Below are 9695 nucleotides of genomic sequence, written 5' to 3' on the forward strand. Positions count from 1 at the left end.
ATGGTTAAGTTAGAACATTGTTCTTGACTGTGCAGGCTCTGAGCCTGGCTCTCTGGCCCCCGAGCAGATTCAGAGGGCTCCCTAACATCTTTTTAAGATTCCTTTCTGCTTAATTAACCAGAATTGATTTCATTTGTTGGCAGCTAGGATCCCTGACATATACACACAGAATAGAGTGTTGGATTTGAGGGTTTCATGGAAAAAAAAAAAAAGATCTTTCCTTATAGTCACTTCTAATTCTGATCTCAATGAAGGCTGTGGTTCTAGGACATTAGTGGATAAAACAGAAAGTTCCACCATCTCAGAAGAGTCCCCCAAGTGGCTTTCACAAATAATTTTGGAAACATCAAAAATTTAAGAAAAGGCCAACAACATTTTCTCCCTTCTATATATGAAATGATTTGTTCTCAGAGATCCTTAGGATGGAAAAAGAGAAATCGGGGCCCTTTTAAGTCACTTAGAGTAATGTGTATAGAAAAAGCACAACAGAAAAAAAGCAAATTTAAATTTTAGTGTTCCTATGTATCAATTAAATAATTTGTAGTGTGTTTGGGGTTAAAATTATGAAGAAAAATAATATGTGGTGAGATATATGATGACAATGATTAAAGACATATTGTATTTATTTTGCATGTTTTTAAAAATAGGTAGGATATAGTCATGTGTTTATAGTTCTCCAGAGTCCAGTACAGTGCTGGCAAGAAGGCAGTCTCCAAATATTGTGCGTATGTACTGATATATTCAATCTTTGTACAAATGCATATTTAATTTCCATGACATAAATATCAGGTTGTAAAGCGAATCCATATACATAACACTGTCTGTGTTTATGCTGAAGCTTCACCAGTCACATGGTGTTCAGTTTGGTAAGGAGTCTTAATGTTCAGCCTGGACTGGAATGTATGCAAACACAGCTGCCAAAGTGGAGACTTGCATTTCCATGCGCTAGCACAATGTGTTGCCAAATACCTTTGCTTAATCTTTGTTTAGTTCTCTTCTTTGATGTTGTAGCAGTGCAATTTTTCTACTTTATTTGGAATGGAATTATTTGTGACGTGAAAACATAATGGACACAATCCTAACCTAAACTGAACCCCTCAAAGGCATTCTGTTGTTCCTTGTGAAGTCTTGCATGTGACACAGGAGATAATCAGTTAGTATATGCTAATTGTTTGCAAGTCAGCAAATCTTACCCTTCAGATAACTGGATATTTTGATGTAAAAACTCAGTGAGATCTATTGATGCCTCGTGATCTTTTTCCTTTGAAGTAAAAAAAACTGTAACAAATTCAATCAAAATTCAGTTCTCCTAAACATGACATGAATAATAACCTACATATATATCCTGAAGAGCTAGAGTATTGCAAAAAATTTTTTAACCTGTAGACATGTGCAAGATTTAAAATTCCTTGTACATGGGCAGGTGTGCAAGTCTTTTTAAAGAAACATGGTTTACTGGTAGAAGCCATTTAGTTTTGAGAGACTGCTTTTGCTTTTCTTCCCCCCAGTTCAGTGATTTTTGGTGTATTCACAGAATTGTGGAAGTATCATCAAAATCAGTCTTAGAATATTTTTAGTACACTAAAAAGAAAATTCACACCCATTAGCAGTCACTTCCCATTTTTTCTTAACTCTCCTCCTTCCCAGCCCTAGGCAACCATTCATAGATTTTCTGTCTCTATGGATTTGCCTATACCAGGCATCCATATATATATATATATATATATGTATATATGGAATCATACAATATTTATATGGAGTCATACATACATACGATATAGAATCATACAACATTTGATCCTTTGTGACTTTCTTTCACTTAGCATAATGTTTCCAAGCATCACCCATGTTATAGCATGCATCATTATTTCAGTTCTTTTTATTGCCAAATAATATTACTTTGTACAGATACACCGCATTTTGTTTATTCATTCATCAGCTGATGAACATTTGGATTGTTTCCACTTTTGGGTTATTATGAATAATGGTACTATGAACATTTATATACAAATTTTTGTGTGGACATATGTGATATGGTTTGGCTCCATGTCCCCACTCAAATCACATGTGCAATTGTAATCCTCAATGTTGGAAGTAGGGTGGTTGATTCACGGGGGTGGAGTTCTCATGAATAGTTTAGCACCATCCCCTCGGTGCCTTTCTCGTGATGGTGAGTGAGTTCTCACAAGATCTGGTTGTTTAAAAGGGTATAGCACCTTCCCCCTCTCTCTTCCTCCTGCTTCAGCTATGTAAAGTGCTGGCTTTCCCTTTGCCTTCCACCAGGATTGCAAGTTTCCTGAGGCCTCCCCAAAAGCAAAAGTCACTATTCTTCCCATACAGCCTGCAGAACCGTGAGCCAATTAAACTTCTTTTTTTATAAATAGTCCAGTTTCACCTATTTATTTATAGCAGTGTGAAAACGGACTAACACAATATGTTTTTTATTTCTCTTGGGTATGTACATAGGAATGGAATTACTGGCTTATATGGCAAATCTATGTTTAACCTTTTGAGGAACCATCAGAAAATTTTTCAAAGTGACTGTACCATTTTATTTTCCCATTAGCTTTGCTTATAATTTTTTAGCCATCAAAATAATTTTATTTTCTTGGAATTCATAGAAAGTTTGAATTTATATATTTAATAATACTCCTTAATATCTGAGTAAAATCTAAACAAAGAAAATTTTTTAACTGTTTAGAAATTATAGTTTAGAATCCAAAATATTAAATGATCATTGATTTTTTTTTTTTTTTTTTTTTTAAGATGGAGTCTTGCTGTGTCATCCAGGCTGGAGTGCAGTGGCATAATCTTGGCTCACTGCAACCTCCTCCTGCTGGGTTCAAGCAATTCTCCTGCTTCAGCCTCCCGAGTAGCTGGGATTACAGACACCCTTCACCACACCCGGATAACATTTTTGTATTTTTTGTAGAGACAGAGTTTCACCATGTTGGTCAGCCTGGTTTCAAACTTCTGACCTCAAGTGATCCACCCACCTGGTCTCCCAAAATGCTAGGATTACAGGTGTGAGACACCACAATAATTGATTTTTTAAAGCCCGATTTTAATATCCATTTCTCCAGCCAGGCGCAGTGGCTCACGCTTATAATTTCAGCACTTTGGGAGGCCAAAATGAAGGATTTCTTGAGGCTAGGAGTTCAAGACTAGCCTGGGGAATATGGCAAGACCCCATCTCTTAAAAAAAAAAATCATTTATTTAAATAGGAATTTTGCTTTATTACATATAATGCGATTTTGTAAGATTACAAGTTGTACATGAAGTTCAAAAGATCCAATTGTAGCCTGTCTTTCATTCCTGTGTTATGAATTAATTCAATGCGCTCTTATAACCTCTTAATAAATGGGAAGTCTATTTAGTAACAGAAAGCAGAAAATATTAACCATGCTCATCATTTATAATTTCCATTTTTAATAAAATATACAAAATTCTTAATCTTTTCCAGATGTTTACCACTTATATATGCAAATAAATAAAACTAAGAATTAATTATATTTTTTCTCTTAGATTTAAAATACATTTTAAACTGGTTTTCTGATACTAATAGTTTAGCAACCATTATTATGGTCAGATTTTGATACACACACACTCACATACACACACAAACACACAGATCTGTAGTCATCCCAAGATCTTTTGGTGGATCATTTGTACTTTCCCTATACCTCTGCTTTAGAATAAAATAAGCTTATTTCCAGTATGAGACAAAAACAGTAGGATTGATTTCTGTTTTTTAGTCTAGAACATAAACTATTGTCTATATAGCAGAATTTCAAATTAAACACTACTTATCTTTGTAATCATTCAACACACAAATTACACACATAAATTTCTAATATTTCAGATATTTCCTGAAACATGCCCTCGTCTTATTGTACTTAGTATCAGGACACCTTAGAGAAAAGTTTAATTAATTGCAGAATTACTGAAATGTTTGAGAATCTGGCTTTCTACAACCTTTCTATCTAATGTCTTAAGATATGATTTATAACAGAAGTGATTTATCAGTCTCTCAGGCTCATTTAATCTTTGAAGTTTCTGAAGAATCACATTGACTCTGAATTTAAATGAGCCTCCAAACACACTTTGAATTTATGTCATAGAGAGTTGCTGTTCTAAAGAAAATACAAAGACTCATATAGGTTTAATATTTGGTGATCACATGAGGCATTAAGATAATCCAATGTTTGGCCAGCCATGTTGGCTCACGCCTGTAATCTTAGCACTTCGGGAGGCTGAGGCGGGCAGATTGTCTAAGCTCAGGAGTTCGAGACCAGCCTGGGCAACACGGTGAACCTCCGTCTCTACTAAAATACAAAAAAAAATTAGCCGGGCGTGGCAGTGCGCGCATGTAGTCACAGCTACTCAGGAGGCTGAGACAAAACAATTGCTTGAACCCGGAAGGCGGAGGTTGCAGTGAGCTAAGACTGTGCCACTGCACTCCAGCCTGGGCCACAGAACCAAATTCTGTCTCAAAAAAAAAAAAAAGATAATCATATTTTCTACTACGAGGCGGTTACCTTTAAATAGAAGATAGCATGACAGTCCCCAACATCAGTTATTTCTCTTGTGAGTGTTAAACTTTAGACTTTATTTCATTCCCTAATTCTGAAACTACATCTGGATCCCTTAAAACCGTAAAATTCTTCTGGATTGAGTATGTCATAAATTTGCTGCCAATTCTCAATAGATTCCAGACTGTTAGTTATTAATCCTTTAACATTATATCTTTATGATAAATGAAGCATACTAAGGGATAATTGTGCTAAAAACAGGAAATGCACTTTCAAAACAAGAACATGTTGACCTTCCATATTTTTTTTTTTGCCTTCATCTGTCATAGTTGAAACTTTCTGAAAGAACCTTCTTCCTTCCTTGACTCATTCCTGCATTCCACATCCCAAAGCAAGTCAGTGTGTAATCAGGATAGAGCTTTTACCTGAAGTAAGCCAAGTTGCAGATCCAAAATTACTAGTTTGGTAATCTTCAGCAAGTAAATCTCTGAACTTCACTAAGCCTCAGTTTCCTCATTTATAAAATAAGGATAAATCACACAGATCTTGCTTTCCCTAGAGGACAATTTTGAGGATAATTGATAAATGTGAAAAACTACTTATTTTAAAATAACCCTGTAAACTAACTGCCTTGCATTCATTTAACATATGTTGGTTTTTAGAGAAATTCAAAATTTTTTTTCAAATATCAAATTTAGATCTCAGTTTGGTCATTAAATTACTTGCAGATAGCCAGCAATTTTATCTTTCTCTTCACTAGATCAGAAATTATGCTGCATCTTTACTCGATTTACCTGCTTTACACCAAAAATAATTCTCTAAGTCTAGAGTAATGCTTAAATCTTAATTGCTTATGACAAAAATGTTGTTTTAGTTAAGTTCTGTGATCTTCAGAAACCTAAAAAGTAAAAGTAATCATATATCAATAAAGTACTATTTTATCTAACAATTATTCGTATTATAGCTAGAGGAACTTCATTCCTTCTCCCCAAAACAACCCAGTGAGAAAAATGAGGCACAAAGATTCTAAGGCACACTTAATTTGCTCATTTATTCATTCTATAAATCCTTTCTAAATACTTATCAATTGCCAGGATTCTTCCTTTGATCCTGCACAACCTAAAGAGGGCGCACTTACCACTCCTATCTTGAATCTTCCCTGAAAGCTTGTTTTTGCTTTTCGCAACACAACCTTCTGTGCCAGGGATGACCTACATTCACTACCAGTGAAAGTAAGACCTACACACAGTCCTGCTGTCAATACAGCTGAGCAGTCGCAACTCCTTCTTCCTCCACCTCTGTCCAAGCCCTCTTTTAGTTCCGTAGACAAAGATCACAATATGAATTCACACTGGCCTGTACTGTAAGCATAGTAGAGAAGCAGTCTCTCCTGCCAGAGTAAACACACCTGTACCTGGCACCATCTCTTCTGACTCCCTCCCAACAATTAAAAAATTGTACACAGCAATCTGGTTTTTAAAAAGTCTATGAACCTGCCCGGGCGCGGTGGCTCAAGCCTGTAATCCCAGCACTTTGGGAGGCCGAGACGGGCGGATCACGAGGTCAGGAGATCGGCCATCCTGGCTAACCCAGTGAAACCCCGTCTCTACTAAAAAATACAAAAAACTAAGCCGGGCGAGGCGGCGGGCGCCTGTAGTCCCAGCTACTCGGGTGGCTGAGGCAGGAGAATGCCGTGAACCCAGGAGGCGGAGCTTGCAGTGAGCTGAGATTCGGCCACTGCACTCCAGCCTGGGCGACAGTGAGAGTCCGTCTCAAAAAAAAAAAAAAAAAAAAAAAAAAAATTCTATGAACCTGAAAATATAGGCTTTTCTCCAAGTTTTTGTTTTCTGTCTTCTTTAGTATTATCACCTACCTTCCATCTTATCAGTGACTTGAAATTTATCCTGCACCGACTTCTGACAGCTTCATTCAGTGATTTCCAGATACTTCTTGTTCTATTAGTTTCTAAAGACCTTACCTTGAGATAATCTGATTAAGTAGATCTGAGCAGGAAAATTGTAAAATCTTTTGACCATCACATAAGAGTTGTAGCCTTCAGAAACTTCTAATTTTCACAGTATGTTGTTAAAACAAGTATTCTGATGAAAAATAAAAAGGAGAGTAAGGAGCTATAAATTATATAAATTATCAGTCACATAGAGAGATAATTTTTCCTGTACTTATTTTTGTTTAAGTATGGCTATAAAATAGATACAAAATCAAGCAAATCCAGATTTGATTTCATTAGGTTTCCTTATTATTGTCCCTTTTCTACCCAACCAGAATGCTCATTAGTGCTGAAGTTATTATATAAAATTTACCACTTTTATAAATCATTAACACAGGAGGCACAAAACAGCTATGTTGCCCAAGAAACAGCTTTTATTTTAATATGTGCTGCTAGCTTTCAATCATTGTCTCCCTACTGCTTTCCGCTCATGATAGCATTATGTTCAATAGCAGTTTGTAGAATGTGAGTAAATCAAAATCTATTATCTACATAATCAATCATGATATATCTATTGGTATATCTATCTTGTAATATAAAAATTCCAGCTTCAGCAGAAATGGCTGCATTTAAGGAAAGATAACCTCGTGAGGCGATTCTAATGAAAGCCAGTTATGAAAACCACTGTGTTGAACTAGTCTATATGCATACATCTGTATCTCTACTACTTCAAACCTATATACTACTCCAGAATCACATATTCTCTACCACACTGATTCTTCCCTTTTGTGATTCCTTTTGTGTTATTACTCTGACTAAACACCTAAGAACCTTAGGACTCCTCCCTTACCCCATATATCTCATAAATGTCTAGGACCTGTCAATCTTCTCTCCAAATTATGAAACTCCTATTTTCCCTTCAATTCATTTCCTCTGGATTATCATCATTTAGCACTTCCATTATCTCTAACCAGAAATCATACTAAGCCTTCTAACTAGTCCTGTTCTCTTTATTCTTACCCACTCCCACACACTTTTTTTATTTTTTTGCCAGAGCAATTTTCCTACAGCATAGATCTGGGCTTGGCAGTCTTCAAGTGAAAAAATATCTTTGATGACTATTCATTCTGTGGCTGGTATGATCCACCTCATGAGCTAAGGGTTTGGGAAAGTCACAACTCAATTTTTCAAAATAAACTGCCTCAGGGTAAAATATTGCATTCTCAGAAGACCAATGTTTTTCCCTTGAGGCCTCTCCTCCTTCACTGAATGATCCCAAAACCATGAGAACTTAATTTTAAAAGCCAATCCTACTGCCAAATGCTTTGGAATGATAAAAGTACACAGTAATGTAACCAGTCTTCCAGCAGCCTCTGTTTTTCGGCCACTATTGTTTCAGTCTGTGTCACAGCATTGTTGTTCTAAACAGGTCTTACTGTCATAAGGCATTTTTGATAAAAATTCTGCAGTGGCTGCAGTAGTTCTGACACAAAGGAAGAGTGAGCCTACATTCAGAGTGAGTACACCATGTTAGAAAGACAGAGTGAGGAGGGACTTTTGGGACTTTTCTATATTCACATACAGAATATACCAGAACTAGGCTTTCTTCTCATTGCTGTGCAAAGAAGTCCAGGTCACCAGCCCAGGCCCCCCTTCTTTTATACAAGTTCCTAGTTGGGGCTCTTTCCTGCTGGAGAACTTGCTTAAGACCTTCACAGTCTAGAAGAAAAGATCCAGTAGGTAGATTTTTAAATTCCTTTTTCACCCAGATGTTTCTTGGGCTCCAGACAGTCTTTCTAGACAATCTACATCACAGTCTAGCAGGGGAATTCGACATGACAACAAAGAATGTCAGAGTACTCATTTCTTATAGTAGAAGTGTGTGTGTGTGTGTATATATATTATATATGAGAAATATATATGATATATATGAGAAATATGATATATATGAGAAATATATGGTAAATATATACCATATATGTGATATATAGGTACATAAATATGATATATGTACATGAAATAGAAGTGATACAATAGAGGAGTAATTTATTCTGGTTGGGAAAGTTAAGGAATCCTCACCAAGTGCAGCTTCTGGAACTTTATGCTCAATGATAAAAAGATCTCCAGATTCCGTTCCAAGATGGCCGAATAGAAATAGCTCCAGTCTGCAGCTCCCATTGTGACTGATGCAGAAGACGGGTGATTTCTGCATTTCCTACTGAGGTACCTGGTTCACCTCACTGGGATTGGTTGGACAGTGGGTGCAGCCCACAGAGAGTGAGCGGAAGCAGGGCAGGGCGTCACTTCACCCAGGAAGCACAAGGGATTGGGAGATTTCCCTTTCCTAGTCAAGGGAAGCTGTGAGAGTACCTGGAAAAACAGGACACTGCCATCCAAATACTGTGCTTTTCCAATGATCTTAGCAAATGGCACACCAGGAGATTATATCCCATGCCTGGCTCGGCAGGTCCCACACCCATGTAGCCTTGTTCACTGCTAGCGCAGCAGTCTGAAATCGACCTGCGAGGTGGCAGTATGGCAGAGGGAGAGGTGTCCACCATTGCTGAGGCTTGAGTAGGTAAACAAAGCAGTCAGGGAGGCTAGAACTGGGCGGAGCCCATCTCAGCTCAGCAAGGCCTACTGCTTCATAGTCTCCACCTCTGGTGGCAGGGCATAGCTGAATAAAAAGCAGCAGAAACTTCTGTAGACTTAAACATCCCTGTCTGACAGCTCTGAAGAGAACAGTGGTTGTCCCAGCATGGTGTTTCAGCTCAGAGAAGAGACACACTGCCTCCTCAAGTGGGTCCCTGACCCCCAAGTAGCCTAACTGGGAGACACCTCCTAGTAGGGGCCAACTGACACCTCATACAGGCAGGTGTCCCTCTGGGATGAAATTCCAGTGGAAGGATCAGGCAGCAATATTTGCTGTTCTGCAATATTTGCTGTTCTGCAGCCACCGCTGATGATACCCAGGCAAACAGGGTCTGGAGTGGACCTCCAGCAAACTCCAACAGACCTGCAGCTGAGAGACCTGACTATCAGAAGGAAAACTACCAAACAGAAAGGAATAGCATCAACATCAACAAAAAGGACATCCACACCAAAACTCCATCTGTAGGTCACCAACATCAAAGACAAAAGGTAGATAAAACCACAAAGATGGGGAGAAACCAGAGCAGCAAAGCTGAAAATTCTAAAAACCAGAGATCCTCTG

Source organism: Macaca nemestrina, chromosome 4, assembly GCF_043159975.1.
Source record: "Macaca nemestrina isolate mMacNem1 chromosome 4, mMacNem.hap1, whole genome shotgun sequence".
Taxonomy (NCBI): Eukaryota; Metazoa; Chordata; class Mammalia; order Primates; family Cercopithecidae; genus Macaca; species Macaca nemestrina.